Source organism: Gadus morhua, chromosome 21, assembly GCF_902167405.1.
Source record: "Gadus morhua chromosome 21, gadMor3.0, whole genome shotgun sequence".
Lineage (NCBI taxonomy): Eukaryota > Metazoa > Chordata > Actinopteri > Gadiformes > Gadidae > Gadus > Gadus morhua.
The window spans coordinates 20,895,990-20,912,437 of NC_044068.1; positions in this window are offsets into that span (position 1 = coordinate 20,895,990).

Genomic DNA, 16,448 nt, shown 5'->3' on the forward strand with positions numbered 1-16,448 from the left:
GTTTTTCACACACAATTTAATATAGTCAAGGTAATGAGTACAAGGCTACAACTTTTCAATAAACAAGATATTTATTGTCGTTTGCACAGCAGAAGTACAGGTACATTGGAATAATTGTGATTCTTGGAGTTTTAAAAAAAACCACATCTTTATTTTAAGAGGGAGAGAATATAACAGTAAGCATTCAGGGTGGTAGGCTTTTTCTAGCACAGTTGAAGTACTTACCTTCATAAGAAACAAGTTGTTTTTTACACCCATGATGCTGAGGTTATATTTCTAATGATTTACCTTTTTCTCTTAGATCAAGCTTTGTGATTCATCAGCCAAGGGATGAAAAAAGAAAGTTAATCTAAGGGCTGGAGCAGCTGTCTCTGAGAGGAAAAGAAAAAAAGTATAGCTCAAAAACAACAAATGCAATGGCATCACGTATAATTACATCTGTAACTACTTATAAAGTACTGTTGATGCACGTGCAGGTGCGACCACTTCTTTGTTCTGGGCAGCTGATTTGGCTCTGGAAACACGGACCATCTTGTAGAGAAGGCTCAATCAAAGACCAAAAAGCTATCAGATGGTTGTAGCTGGCAAATCTATTCACAAAAGACATCGCATAAAAATGTTCAATTAGAAGTGTACATTAGGGATGTCCCGATACAACTTTTTCACTTCCGATACGATACCGATATTGTAGCCTTGAGTATTGGCCGATACCGATAGCAATACGATACGATATAGGCACAAATCATGCATATATTTATTCCTTATTTTGTTGTGTGGAATGTTAGAAAAGGCTTGATAAAGTGATGTCACTGTTGCTGATGTTGTAGCGATTTAACAGAAAACTGACCCATTTATTATTAACCAATTGGTTACATAAATTTTAACCTTCAACATAAGAGTATTACCTCAACAAATCCAATAAAAACAAAATGTTATATTTAAAGTGCAAAATAATCACTGGTAACCAACATCATTATACAATTGAATAGAATAAATTAAATTTTAAAGTGCAAACAATTCAAGTTCACTTCAGTTATTTTTCTACTGTCAGCATATGTTGGAAACAACTGTGGGCAGGGACAAAACAACAAAAACAACACAATATTGTCCACTGTCCAACTGCTCTAAGTTAAGAGTTCACACAGCTCCAGTTTCACTGACTGACTGTGCCCAAAACAATGTAGTAATTACTCTTAGTCTTCACAGAAGAATAGAGTGTAAACACAATAAACATATCACTCTAATAACAAGAACATAAAACAAATAATAATCAGTCAGTGCTGACTACCCTTACTACTCCTCCTCCTCCTTCTCCACTTTCTGCAGTCTGAGCATAATGTGGAGATATTTTTTTAAGAAGATAAGCATTTCAGCATGCTGTGCTGTCAGCCTGCTCCTGTGCTCCTCAATGATAATTGACGCTGTGCTGAAGAGCCTTTCACTCTCCACACTCGTGCAGGGAGCGCAGAGGAATTTAGCTGCTGTTGCTGCCATGGTGGGGAGTCGAGCTTGGTTTAGGCTCCAGTAGTGTAAAGGGTTGCTCTTCCGTTCAATCGGAGCCTCACAGAAGTAGCTCTCCATTTCACAGATTGCCCCTGTGGTGATCTGGTCAGACGGACCTGCTGCTGTGCTGCTCTCCTCCAGTATTTCGTCAAAGATGCTGCCAAGGCTGCTGCTTGCACCCGCCATCAGTGGAGTCTTGTCCACTGGCTCGGTCACATCAGGTGGAGGCGTGGTCTTCAGCTCTTCTTCTACTTTACATACCGCTGCCTTTAACGCTGCTTTTGCATGTCCCAGGTTTTCCGGGTTTGTGAAGTACCTGGCATAAATATAAAATAATGTACCATGTATATTTTAGAGCTTTTCAAACCCAGTCCCCACACATTTGTGCTCACAGAAAGAAACATCATGATAATGTAAACAGTGATTCTAATCTGTAACCTGTAATCTTATTTTATGCAGTCACAACAGTCACATAGGCTACAACCAACTCACTGTAAACAGTACAGTTTTTCTCATATACATCAGATTAGGCTAAATAAATGTAAGAATTTAACATAAATTCCCTTACTTGTCTTTATAACGTGGATCCAGCAGTGTTGCCACGGTGTAGAGGGGCTCGGATTCCACATGCCTGAAACGTCTGTGGACTGCATCCAGAAGGGTGGCTTTCATAGTTAGGATCCCATGATCATCTTCACTCTCCTTACTGAGAAACCGTACCAGTGCATGGACAGAGGGGATGACATCGGCTGTGGTAGCAGAGGCGGCACTGACTAGAGTTGTTAGCTCTTCAAAGGGGGTCAGAACCTTTGAGGTCTTCTCTAACAGCCCCCACTGGTTTGCTGTTAGAATGGCTGGCAGGGTGTGGTTTTCTTCAGATGAGTAGGCATGCAGTGGCCGTTTTTGATGAATGAGGCTGTCAATCATGTACTTTGTACTGCTCCATCGTGTCTGGACATCCTGCTGGAGACGTTTTGGTGTGACATTCAGCTCTATTTGCAGGTCTTCAAGGCTTGAATAAGCCTTGGGGGAATGTTTGAAGTGGCCCACTATTTTTCTCCCGTTGGCTAGTGCATCACTTACAGCTAGGGTTGCCAACTTTCAGAAATTAAAATAAGGGACGGCCACCACGGGCCCGACTCCTGTGGGGCGGGGCGCCCGCAGCAGTGGTATGTTTTATTTTGTGCTGGTGTTTTTAGTAAAGGGTTGATCAAGAAAGGAATTAGTCATACTTAAAGCTTGAAATGCTTTATTACCACATAACATTCTTTTATAAAGTGCAGTCAATGAAATCTTGAATGAAATCTCTTTGTGTGGCGTGTGCAGCAATGAACTTTTAAGATATAAACTAAACTAGAACTGCAAGCAGTTATGCAGGGGTCCAAGAAGTGTGCATTTCGCCGGCACAACGCGACAAGAAATGTGCATTTCGCCGGCACAACGCGAAGCATGTGTTCAAAACGCTACCCTGAACCTGTGGATACAAAGGATTTGACTGTGGTAGGAGTAGCGAGAAGTGAGTGTAGCGTTTTTGCGGCGAAATTTTGTAGAAGATACACAATTTCCTCGTTTATTGCCTCCCCCTAATGGCGAAATTTTCCGAATTTTACTCTCTTTGAACATTTTTACAAAAAAACCAGTACAAATAAACAACAAAAACACTTATAAACTTATGTAAAAAAAGAGAGTGCAAAACATTACTCCTTCCCTCAACATTACTCCTCCCCTCAAAACTGTTACTTCTTTTTCCAGGTGTACTTCTTGTTACTCCTTGCAGCACTGAGTAACTCTTTGTCTTTTAAAGCGCTGTTGTAAAACTCTGAACAGGACTGCTCAAAGTTGAGAGTGATCAGGAGCTCATTTCTCATGAGCTCTGTGGAGCACCTGTTCCTGCAGTCACTCCATTTGTTGGCCATTCTGGAGAAGATCCTTTCCACACATCCAGTGGATGCTGGGATGCTCAGGATGTGTCTGGTGATAGACAACATGTTTGGCAGGTCAGCTACTCGAAAGAGAGCCACCCACCTGGCAGCCACACCTTTGGACTTCCATTCATCTTCAGCATCTTCTTTGAGCCTCTTCAGAATGGGTTTTGCTGTGGAGCATTCATCATAAAGTTCATCCATGTTGACTTTATGGATGAGGTTGAGCTTGGTGGTCACCCTCTCAATGTCAGTAAAGGTCATGGTGCCATGGTACAGAGAGAGAGGTTGCAGTGAGAACAACCAGTAGTGTTCCGAAAAGTTGAACCATTTCTCAACATATGAGAGTGCTGTGTTGAGGAATGCACTAAAATCTGCCCTTGCCATGTCAGCATCAAGTGGACGGAGACGCTGCAGCTTCAATTTAGTTAAGTAGCCATAGAACTGTTAATCTCGTCTCTGTGTGAGCTTTTGCTTGAAGTTTTCCATGATGGAATATAACTCAACACAGGTGGTTTCATCACTCTCCAGCTTCTTTACAACTTCCTCAAAGAGAGAGAGGATATTATTGCAGAAAAGAAGGTAAACCTCCACAATGTCTCCATCTTCCTCAGTTGAGTGAACTCACTCACTGAACTTTAACAATGCTCGAAGTTGTTTAGGACACTCCTCCCGCCAGGCTGATGAAGTACGATTTCAGTGCAATCCAGGTTTGCATTAGCCGGGTGATGGCTGGATTAAGGGAGAGCCACCTGGTTGTGACATGTTGCAGAATTTCCTGGAACTCAACATCATAAAACCTACAAAACTCTTTGAGTGATTCTCTTCGTTTGGCAGATGTGGAAAAGAAGGCATAGACCTTCAGCACAACATTTTCCACATCTACAGTGAGCTGGTCAAGAGCATGCTTCACTGTGTTGTGCAAAATATGGGCATGGCAGTTTCCTTGCAGCAGATCTTTTTGTTACTTCTTCAAGTTGGTGAAGACAGAGTTGTGAATTCCATAATTCACATTTGTGTTGTCTGCAGTGCACTAAATGCTGTCACATGATCCAACGATAAGCCAAATTTGTCAAGCGACTGCTCTGTGAGAGCTACAATCCCAGCAGCGGACTCATCTGCATTTTCAATGAAATCCAGCATTTTGTTGGTGACCCCGCATTCTGGACTGAAGTATTGAACAGCAAGGGGGAACATCTTCCTGTTTCCTTTATTTGATGCATCTGTCTGAATGGAAAATGGGAGGGGTTTATCTGATGTTAGGGCCTTGAGAACATCAGCCACTGCCTTTGGAGCAAGGACATCTTTAACCACTGACTCTGCCATTGTTGTCCCTATACATTTTCTTTTTTAAATTTTTGAATCCAGGAGAATCTTTTGATTCAGTTTATGTGCACAGTCAACACTGTTGTAGCTGAGGTTGTGTCTTACTGTGTGGTACACCTGTGTCACCTCAGCTGCGGTAATATAGAGAGGAGGAGTGGGATGACATATTGTTGATCAAATTGAACATTTGTCTGCTGCCTGTCTTGTCACTCGAAAAGAAGTCAGGTCATCCAAACAGTTAATCCACACTAATAATATAATTGATGTAATGATCACTGAAAACTGCATTCCTCAAAAATATAAAAATTGTGACACAGAATACACAGAAAGCTCTACAAACATTTTTAATCTAGGAAATGTATGTATATTAAAGAATAAAGGTTTTCTTTTAACAAATGTATTTATTTATTTATTAACTGATAATCCATTAGTATGATTTGTTCTTTAAATGGCCATATATAATATTTATATACTTCTGTATATTAAATAAATGGTCGTTCATTCGACTTTTAAAACTCAACATCCTAAACAATCAATCAAACCACAACAGTTTACTAAAATAGGCTCTGCCCATGCACTGCGATGTTCTGGCAAAAGCGCAACCAGATAGGAAATCAATCACAACATAATGTCCCATACCGTATCAACCTCAGGAGATGATTGGGGTATGAAGAACTGTGACACTGACGCTTGGGTCTTCTGTGATCTTTCGTGTCTGCAGTGTTGCTCTCCTGTTGCATGCTGTCTGATGTCAGACAGCCCACCGTGCGCCACTGAAAACACTCGCCGACATATTTGACAACTTGCCTTGTAAACATCTCCACTGACGCTGTCCAGTCAAGGATGTGCGTCTTCCCACTCACGTCCGTACTTCTGCAAGCGTTTACGCTTTTGAGGACGTGGTGGAGTATCGGTGATTTTTAAAAGGCGCGGGTTTTGTGAGCAGCGCCGGTGGTGTCTGTCGCTAGGCAACCGTGACCACCACACGCATGCGCAGACACACAGATGACCGGAGCGGGTCTTGCGTAGATCCCGCCGCGACAATTTTGCTGACCGTAGTATTCCCTGTGTTTTGTTTTGATCATTATTGTTAGATTTAGTATTTGTGTGTGTGACAGACATGTGTATTGGACATTTATGGAAATACGGAACAAATTGCGTCCCGTATTGGTTCAATACGGGACGCAACATTTAATTGCCAAATAAGGGACGATTCCGTATTTTACGGGACGGTTGGCAACCCTACTTACTAGGGATGTGTCGGTCGCGACTGATTCGTTACAACGAACGAATCCCGAACGTGAACGACAAGAACTGGTTCCCCAAAACAAGAAGAACTGGTTCTTTGATTCTTTTTTTTTTAACATAAACCAAACATATGGTCACGTAAATAAAATATACAAACGAACAGAGCTCCGTCTCCCCGCGACTTCCATTGATTGAGTCTACAACTTTCTCAAAGATTCAGCCAATGAGAGGTAGCAATGGTGTTGGAATGGCACCTGGGTAAACCAATGACAAGGCGGTACCGTCGAATATGCGCGCTTTCTCTGTCTGACGTATCTTGGGTCATACCATTCGACTCATATATCCCCCTACATTTTTTCGAAAATAGACTTGACCTCCATCTGTTTATTGGATAAACGCATTTCCCAATCCCAGGAGTCTTTGCTCCATTCTACGTCAATTTAAGAACAAACAAAGAAATTAAACTGCAGTTCGTATTTTTTATTTATGACCATGCAAGTTCTGTAATGCCTGAACAATGAAGAATTAAATGTAAAGTAAAATAAAATTATAAATGTAAAACCATGAATGAAATATAGAGAGTAAGCAAGTGGTATAAATATTGGTGGGACGTTCGACATACTAAATAGCAGGCATCTCCAAACGGCGGACTGCGGTCTTGACTGTCCTATCCGGGTCCACGACCAATTAAAAAAAAAAAAAATTATAAAAAAAAGTTTTTTTATTATTTATTTTTTTTAAGATGTAATCTGACGTAACGAACGAATCAAAACGAACGAATCAAATAAACGAATCGTTATAGTGAACTGAACTGAAAGAACTAGTTCCCGGAAAATAATCATTTTGCCCATCCCTACTACTTACAGCTCGCTGTGACAAGACCCCTTCATGGACTAGAGTGTGAGCAAAACATCCTAAGCTTGACACACCTAGCTGATTCATTGCCTTTTTCATGTTAGCAGCATTGTCTCTTAAAACGACATGGACCTTATTTTTCTCAATCTTCCAGTCATGCAGCATCTCCTCCATGGCGTGCGTGATTGCATCAGCTGTGTGCGATCCCCTGAATTCACGTGCATGTAACACTGCTCTCTGCAGTGTGAAGTCAGTGTCCACCCAGTGCGCAGTCAGGCTCAACAGAGACAGCGGACGATGGTCTGAGCTCCAGATGTCGGTGGTGAAGCTTATAGCATTAGCCTTCTCCACGTGTGCGGCAATACACTTATTAACTTCTTCGTGCATCCGGGGTATAGTTTTGTCTACAATATAGTGGCGGCTAGGAATAATGTAGCGAGGTTCGAGGTGCTCCATTAAGCGTTTAAACCCGACATTACTCACCACCGACAGGGGCTGGTCATCAAGCACAATAAACTGGGCTATCTTTTCTGTCATGGCCATTGCCTTTTTGCTGTCCCGTGGTAGTTTGTCACGTCTTGCAAAGCTTTCGGCCAGCGTGGGTTGCTGAAGCGAGCCAGAGGCTTGTTGCTTCGCCTTGCTGCTCCCGCGAAAATCCTCATGTTTTTTTTTGTGGTGTTTTTTCAAATTTGCGATGAGGTTGCTTGTATTGAACCTTCCCGGTTCTGTCCCTCCACGGGACACTTGCGCCTGACAAATGTTGCATTTAGCTGCAACGTCTTTGTCCGAGTTAACGGTAAAATACTTCCACACAGCCGACATCACTACACCTTGCTGCAGGCACACACGTTGTCGTTGTGATCACGTGGGCTGTGCATGCTGGATCAGAGACGCTCTTCCGCGGCCGGCACCAACGTTAATTAAGGGGCATTACCACCTACTGTGTTGGAGTGTGATCAAACCAGAGTCACCTATTATAGAAGTCCTGGAGCGGTAAATGGACAGTTTATATCGGAGCGCTTATATCTGAGTTTTTAGATTCAGTCCGATAAAATCCGATATTCACTTTTTTGGCTGATATCGGACTGATTTCCGATATCAATATCGGATTGGGACATCCCTAGTGTACATCAAAAGTATACATTGTTACCAAAATAATGTCAACAGTAACTACTAAGATTAAGATTTTATCGTATATATAATATATATATATTTATATATTATGTAGCAGGGTGACCAGGGTGACGTATTTCTCCCATATATCTGTTTCAGCCTCAGTCACCTCCCTTTTACCTGTATTGTGACTTGTGCCACTACGCAACGGTTGCTCTACCGGATGGCGTCGTAACTAATCCCTGGCACTCAGCTGACAGGTTTGTTTAGTTTTCTCTTTGGGTGCAGTTCAATAACTGCACCAACTTCCTGTAAGACAACCTGATGTGTGTGGATATCCAATGCCCTAATGTGTTCTCTGTGCTCTCTTTTTAGAGTAGTGTTCTTGTCCGGGCCGTATCTTTGGGAGGCGCGGTTTGGTGGTTTGCCGTGTACTTGCATGTAGATAAGTAGGGTGTTACCTGCTCAATTCATACATTTTTACAATTGTTTATTATAGTATTTTGTTCTAGGACCAGCATTGGTGGAGTTGGAGACGGTCACATTCTGGCGCTGGCGCTTCAGTGCTCCTATTTTCATCTCATAGAATAATAACATGACTTTTTTCACCCATTTAAAAATAAGCTTTTGTAGACTTGAACTGGAAACACGTCTCTGTAAGTCTTTACACAAATCTGTATTATAAATGTTGTTTGTTTTTGTACTATTGGTGTGGTCACATTCATATATATAAATTCTGAAAAGACATGGACATCCCCAACTCCAATTACACCATCTCTCAACATGCCACTACTAATCATTCACAGACCTATTAAGAAATAATTTGGTAAGCTAAGCTAATAACAGACTGATACAAAAAATGTGACTGTGAAAAAGTGACTTCCCTTTTGTAAATTCGGATGTCTGCGTCGCAATTTTCCGTCTCGTAAACGGTCGTTGCCATTTGAAACGGTCGATGCCATTTCCGACCATGTCCGATTGCGTCCGCTCTCCGATCTTGTGTGCTTCGTGAACGGAATTGACGGCATGACGATTAGCCGCGTTGCCCAATCAGCGTTGAGCTTGACCCGACGTCACTGGCAGAGAGTAGTGAGCTTGGACAGAAGCATACGGCCGACATCTTTCTTTATTCTGTGTGGAAATAGTAACATAGTTACGCCATTAAATGCTTTTATGGAAATATTTTTTGCGAGAAATGTGCATTTACTTTCATAATGTTCGCTCAGTGAATGTGAAGGATGTTTGGTTTGATAGTTATGACGAAGAGGGAACGCTCCGACAGAGTCTCTGGTTACTAAGCAACCTCAACGTCTTGGCGGACTATATATCTGCTGATCAACACTACGAATGCTGGAAACACACCAGACACACCATGTGAAGTTATTTAACCCGATTATTGTTATTTATATCCGAGCATATCAGTTTTTATCATGGGTGTCTTTACGGGGACAGTTGCTGTTGGCATCTTACATTCAAAGGCCAACTGTGAATAATGTACTTAAGGTAATCATCCTTAAATTTTATTGATGAATAGCTGACAGATGTAAGTTTATTTTATGCAAATATCATCCCTTAAATTCAAATGGTTGCTAAGCAAAAGAGCCATTATATCAAAAAGTGTTGCAACTGTCCCAGGTCTCCTCTATTCAATCAATCATTATGTATGACTGGCATAGATAGTTTCATAATTAGTCACGGCAACTGAGCGGAAAAAAACATTCCACCCTGTGCTGTTTTTAACTGACTCCAAGTGACCTGCTGCAGGTCCTGGCTCCTCTACGTCCGCCATGTTTTAATTCCGTTCACGAAGCATTCGGAATTCAAGATCGGAGAGCGGACGCAATCGGACATGGTCGGAAATGGCATCGACCGTTTCAAATGGCAACGACCGTTTACGAGACGGAAAATTGCGTCTGCGTCGGAGCCAGCAAACCGCTGCAGTCCAAACTCGGTTGATCGGTTTCGATGAACCGATCAACTCTCTCCCACACGCCGCGCCTTGGGGTTTCGACTGTATACTTGTTCCACTAAAAAAGGGTCGCTACGGCACCTTGTGCAAGTCTCCTTCGACCCTGAGGAGTAGTTGGCTCAATCAGCTTGTCGGGACTAAAGTGTCTGCTACAGACCTTGGAGTGAGTGGTGATGACATATGCATCCCGGCGTATGTTCACAATCCATCGACTCCTCACGTCAGTTTGGCTCGGAAAGCCATGAAAACTTAATACCCCGTTTAATTTTGCTGACGCTGTACAGTGGGGGACACAGCAGTGCTCTGCGTAGGTTGTCTCCTGCCTCTGAAAAGGTCCAGTTTTTAGATGTTTGCGGTCTTGATCCATGTTTACAGTATCAAAGTCAGCAGGCTAGCGCGATAAACACACAGACCGGAAGCAACCGAGCTGTATTATTTGAAACAGGAAGTACGTCACACAGCTTAGTGCATACACCCTATTCTCATCCTTAATAACGATAGTGTATACAATACTGGTAAGAAACTATGTGTGTTAATATATTACCGCATATCATTAAATCATTAAGTTTTCTTTGCTGTAATTTACATGACGACTTAGTATTTCGGAGAAGTTGTAGAAGAAAACGCTATTCCATGTGTGAATTAGGCCATATTATTTGGCCATAAACTGAGCCATTTGAAGTTTGAAATTCATGTGGTCATGCATCTGTCTCATCGGAGACGGCAAACGTGGTGTCAAAATATAAACTCGTCGGGTTCAAATGCGCTCATGGCTCTCAAAGGGGATGGGAGATGGCCCCCTCATTGGTTTATTGCACGTTATGCCCACACCACACCAACGGATAATAAGGCTACTTCAGGGCAACCCTTTTTAGATTTGTATCGGCCGCAAAAATTGATTTATCCGCCGGTGTAATAGCAACAGCGGCAGAGACCCGCCCACAAAGCTACTTCCGTTTTGCGCTTCTCACTTGCGTTTCAGACCATTAAAATAGGGCCCACTATGTTAAGTACCCCATTTTTACATTATGATATATTATGTTAAGAACCCCATCTTTACATTATGACATTATTTTGAGAATCACCTTCATCTTTACATTACAATTTAGTATGTTAAGAACCAGATTAACCGCTAAGAATTTTGAAGGATATCCTTATAACGACACGAAAATAAAGCCTGCATGGTCCGATTATAATAATTATTACTATTTTAATATTATATAGCGTGTAATGAGACAATGAGACAATCTGCAGTTGTGGGTGCCAAGTTGTGGGCCAGCGACAAAGACAATGGACATAAGAGGATCTTCGAAAAGTGCCACGTGCGAAAGCGGCACATCCAGGCCATAAACCAGGCCCACTTCCACTAATTTGTGCAGAATACAGCCTAGAACCTTACACATTCATCTAGTCTAACTGCAAGGAAGTAGGCTTGGCCTAAGATTTAGAAGGGACACAAGAGTTAAACAAATAGCTAAAGTGATAAAGTTTGATTGCAGTTGAGATAAAAGATAGAATAGCTGAGCTGTTTTGATAAAGTTTGATAGTGAGTGTGTGTGTGTGTGTGTGTGTGTGTGTGTGTGTGTGTGTGTGTGTGTGTGTGTGTGTGTGTGTGTGTGTGTGTGTGTGTGTGTGTGTGTGTGTGTGTTTGCTTATACCGTTGGACTCTGTGGAATCATAGCTTTCATATGAGATATCGTCAAAAATATAATTTTCAAGCATTGTTGTTAGCATTAAGCTTCTACCAGAAGTACACAGGATATTTAGCAAGTAGCTAGCCTCTAGCCAGATAAACGGGGGTCCCCACAAACGCCCGATACTCACCAATCATATTTCCTATCAATTAAATATTTTAGCACCAGTGTAATACGAAACATTGTAACTGTAAAAAGCCCTACATAGTGTTTCTAGGTTAAATATTGACATTAGGTTCCTCAACGTTGATAATGGTTCGCTTTCGTAATAGCCCCCTCACCGGAAGTCAATGAGACCAACTGAAAGTATACACAGTGGCTTTAAAGGTGACATACTATACCACTGGGTGTGAGTGTGATTAGCCGTTACAAGCCGTTTTGAAAATCTGCCACTTCTGACATCACAAGTGGGCGTGTCCACCTAGTTGTATGACGGATAGATGAGCAACGTTTGCTACAGTCCATTGGGTAGGCTTGTAGACTGATCTATCCAGCACACATGTGGGTGGACACACGCACCTGTGATGTCAGAAGAAGCAGATTTTTTAAAACGGCTTGTAACGGCTTGTCACAATAACACCTGGTGGTATAATATGTCACCTTTAAAATTAAACTGTTGATTCTGAAAAGTGTGTTGATTGACAAATGACAGAGAATGGGCCGGCGGCTTCGTCATCCTCCCATTGACTTCCATTATAAAATGTAAGGTTTTAAAAGTTGGATATTTACAAAAACTATAAATTACTTTAGTTAGAAAAGTAGTAGCGCACGATTTTCTGAGTAACCCTTGCAGTACTCCAAAGTACCCTTAGGGGTATGCGTACCCACATTTGAGAACCACTGATCTAGAGGACCAAAACCATGCCTTCTTAAACCACTAAAGCATCTCTCTGCTTCTGTTGACGACACGGGGATGACCAACAGCCTCACCAGGGCCTAAGCCTTATCAAACAGGCCTCTAACTCAACCGGCTTTGCTTTGAAGACATGTGCAGCTTCATTACTGGACTTTCAGGTTTTCCTTCTGTCGCACCTGTCAAGAGAAAGTTCTCAAGCTTGCAAAGTTTTTGCAAGTTAGTCTAATTAAACCTTTCTGACCTGTGTAAAAGTACTGTGTATAACTCAGCTCTATAGAAGTCCACAGGAGTAACTGGAATATGCTGGTTTGTCACACCCGTGTACCTTTTGGGTGGACCGCTCAAGATTGGCATTTGAATGGGCTAAATTCCTAAGGTGTCAACTACTTCCACACATCGTTTTTTCATTCATCCCGGCAATCGTTTGTGTTTGCTGTTGCAGTGACATACTCAGGCACTCCAGCTCCCCTGTCATTACCGCTGCCAACATGAGCCACAAGACTTTTTTACCTTGCTGGAACCTGTGTGACAAGCAATTGGCCCTTGTGCCTGTGTCAGACGGTGCTTGCTTAGCATAGTGGAATACCGATTGAGAACTCATGGATGACTGGGTGGCTGGATGGCTTTGGGGGTTAGAGAGGTTTCAATGTGCTGTGTCAAATATTATTACGAACTTCCCTGACTAGTCATGAAGAGTGCCTAGTTCATGAGCACACATACATGTCTTTATATAATGGCTTGAGCTCCAGAATATTTACCTGCCATATTGGCAGCCCCATCATTTATCTGACCTCGTTATCCTGACATGGGCAGATTAGGATTTAAGAGCACATCAGCCACGACATATGCAATTTCCTCTACAGATGTTCCTGAGACCTCATACAGGCCAATAAACACCTCTTGAGGCACTAGATCATAATCAACAAACCATAGACAGACTGACTCTGGTTCATTCCCACTAATACTCTGGGTGCCATCAACTGTCAATGCATACTCTTTAGGACTTCACTCCATAACAGCGTGACGTCAGACTGTGCAGTGGGCGGGTCTGAAGTGCAGAAATCCCGCCTCCCGGCTACCCGCAATGTTTACAACTTCTCTGGGGTGTGTATTTACCAACACACGTGCAAAGCGTTTGACCAATCACAAAAGAGTGGTCTTGCTGACCAATCACAGCAGACTGGGATTCTCGGGAGGGGGGCCTTAAAGTGACATGATACAAAACATAACGTTTTTGAAAGACGCTGAAATTGGTTTTGCAGAAATGAATAGTATGAGAATAATAAGGTTTATTTTGAACATACAGGCATGTAACCCTACTCTAGTAGTACCCCCAAATGCAATTATTAACCCTAAAAAAGCATGATATGGGATCTTTAACGCATGTCTCCCTGCCTAATGCCGGGAGTCACCAACACCTCCCTTAAGTCTGGCATCATCACCTCCGGCCTCAAAATGGGAGCAGTCACACCTATTACTAACATGCAAGGCCTGGCCCCGGCAGCTGCCGGCTTATATTATTATTATAAAGTCCTTGTTGTGTCTATTTATTGGGGAGAGAGTGGATTTGATAGACAAGGGAAAGCAATGTGTGGGTTGCGACTGTCATGCCTGAATGCATTTGACCTAAAACATCAAAAAAGTCACTAAATAATTAGGGGTCCGAGCAGCGAAGCTGCTTAGTCCCCTATTGTTTCTGTAACTCTTTTATTTTTGTCAAATTCTGTAAAAGTCATACTGCAGCCTATACCGTGAGTAGAAAACTCTTGAAATGTACAGGTATGGTTACCAATTAACCCCCACTACCCATAAACCCAAATGTGGGTACTACATCCAAAGGTGGCACTATTGTAAAAAATCATGAATTAGGTTTATTTCTCCTCACCAGATTGACCTGGACTCAAAACTCTTTCAGAATATTAATCACTAGAATCAGATGCATTTTTGTAACATTACTTTTTTTTTTAGAACTTCAGGCCAAAATCTTGCAAGCGAGCCGCTGGGTGAGGTGCAACGAGATGGAGCACTTGCTGAATCATTTCCTGTATGGCTGGAGCCACAGGTTGAAGCGTATATGCGTCCTTTGAGACCCCCTTTGATATATAAGAGACCCCAAGGTAGAGCTTACTTAAATGTTGTCGACCCAGTCACCTATTGCATCACTTCCTTTAGGGCTTCGGCCTCCTAATTGATCATTGTAGTATAATTGAATGACCTCTTTCATATATATGATACCTCCACCACTGGGACGTGGCAACAATTCTCCAAATCCATATGGGGAGGGGGGGGTGATGCTTGTGGACAGTAGGGTTGTACACTAGACATAAATAGGAAGCAAACTCAGGAGAAGGAATGACCTCATAAATATTTATTGAATAAATTGTTTCAAATAACCCTGCCTCGTTAAATCAATGAGCTTGGTGTTTTGCTTTCAAAAATAGGTTATAGAAGAAGTCTAAACTGCAGAAGATTTAAACATCCAAGCTGCCTTTTAAGGATACCTTGGAATATCTGTCTATTTTCTAACCATCGGACCCTAGTTTACGACAAAAACACAATTGACGGCAGCTCCTTTGCCGCGTGGTTTTAAGAACCATGTAAGGATTAGAGGGGGCGGTTGATAGCAACCACCATAGCAACCATGACGGTCAAGTGACTGGATGCAGCCCCGTTGAAAAAAATAGAATACCACCCTACACACTCAGGAGATTAATGATATTTAATTTATTATGACCATGAAGTCTTTATTTGCATGGGTTTACATTTCGTTCTGTGTAGCATGGAAAAATCGGAGGAACACTCCCATTCAGAATGCATTGGTTTACATTTCGTTCTTTGGAGCACGGATATTTTTATTTATTTATTTATTTTCAGTTTTTGAGGAAGTGCTTCAAAGATGCACATTTTTCTGCAATATTCCAAAATTCAATGGCAAAACCCGTTGGCTTTTTGTCGAGGGAATCCAGGGAGACGCTCACTTCCGGGTTGGCCAACATACGTGCATCTCTCCACCACTCTACTGTAAAAACACATGTTCAAGTTGAATGAGAATAATAATATTAATGATAATAATAATTCTGCCATGGTATTTATTTAAGGGGGGGGGGATACAAGTCTTTTGGCCATTCGTAGTGTTGATCAGCTGAGAAATAATTTGTCCGCAAAGACGGTGACGTCGCTTAGCAACAGAAGACGCTGGGGTAGACAAGTCACCGGACTACTACCCATGCATGTGAACGGAGCGTTCCACGGCATTGTGAAGACCCGTGTAATAAAGGCCTATAATATTTCTGTTTATGGCATAGATTTCTCCTCAGGTTAGGCCAATAAACCAATGATAAAATAAAAATAAAAACGTTTGATCAAAGGCCCGGCCCGAGTATAGTGGTGGGAAATATCGGCCCGATATTTAGATTCTCTGCTCAGGCAGAGAATCTAAACACTGACTGGAACTACTTAGCAGGTGTCTGTAGGGCTATATCAGGAGTTAATGCACGCACTGCAGCCAATCAGAATACGAGTATTCCCCCAGACCGTGGTCTAAACAATATTATTCACGTCATGAGTTATAATCAACCCCTACACATCAATATTAATGATAACCCATTAAATACGGTATGATTTCAAGATGTCATGGCAACGTCCGCTAGCGACACTGGACTTGCGAGGCATCGACGCGGACGTTCATTCACATAGCCAAAAACAAGAGAATAGATGGCTAGTTAAAATAAACATCAAGACATACAATTCTAAAAAGAACAGATGAAGCAGCTACCCTTTTTTCCTTTGCGGTTTGCCTACAGAGCAGCGCACCTGCATTTAATATAATAATAATAATAATAATACATTTAATTTAGAGGCGCCTTTCAAGACACCCAAGGTCACCTTACAGAGCATATAGTCATCATACATTTTTTAAAAAGCAAGACATTGTGGAAAAAATAAATAAATAAATAAATAAA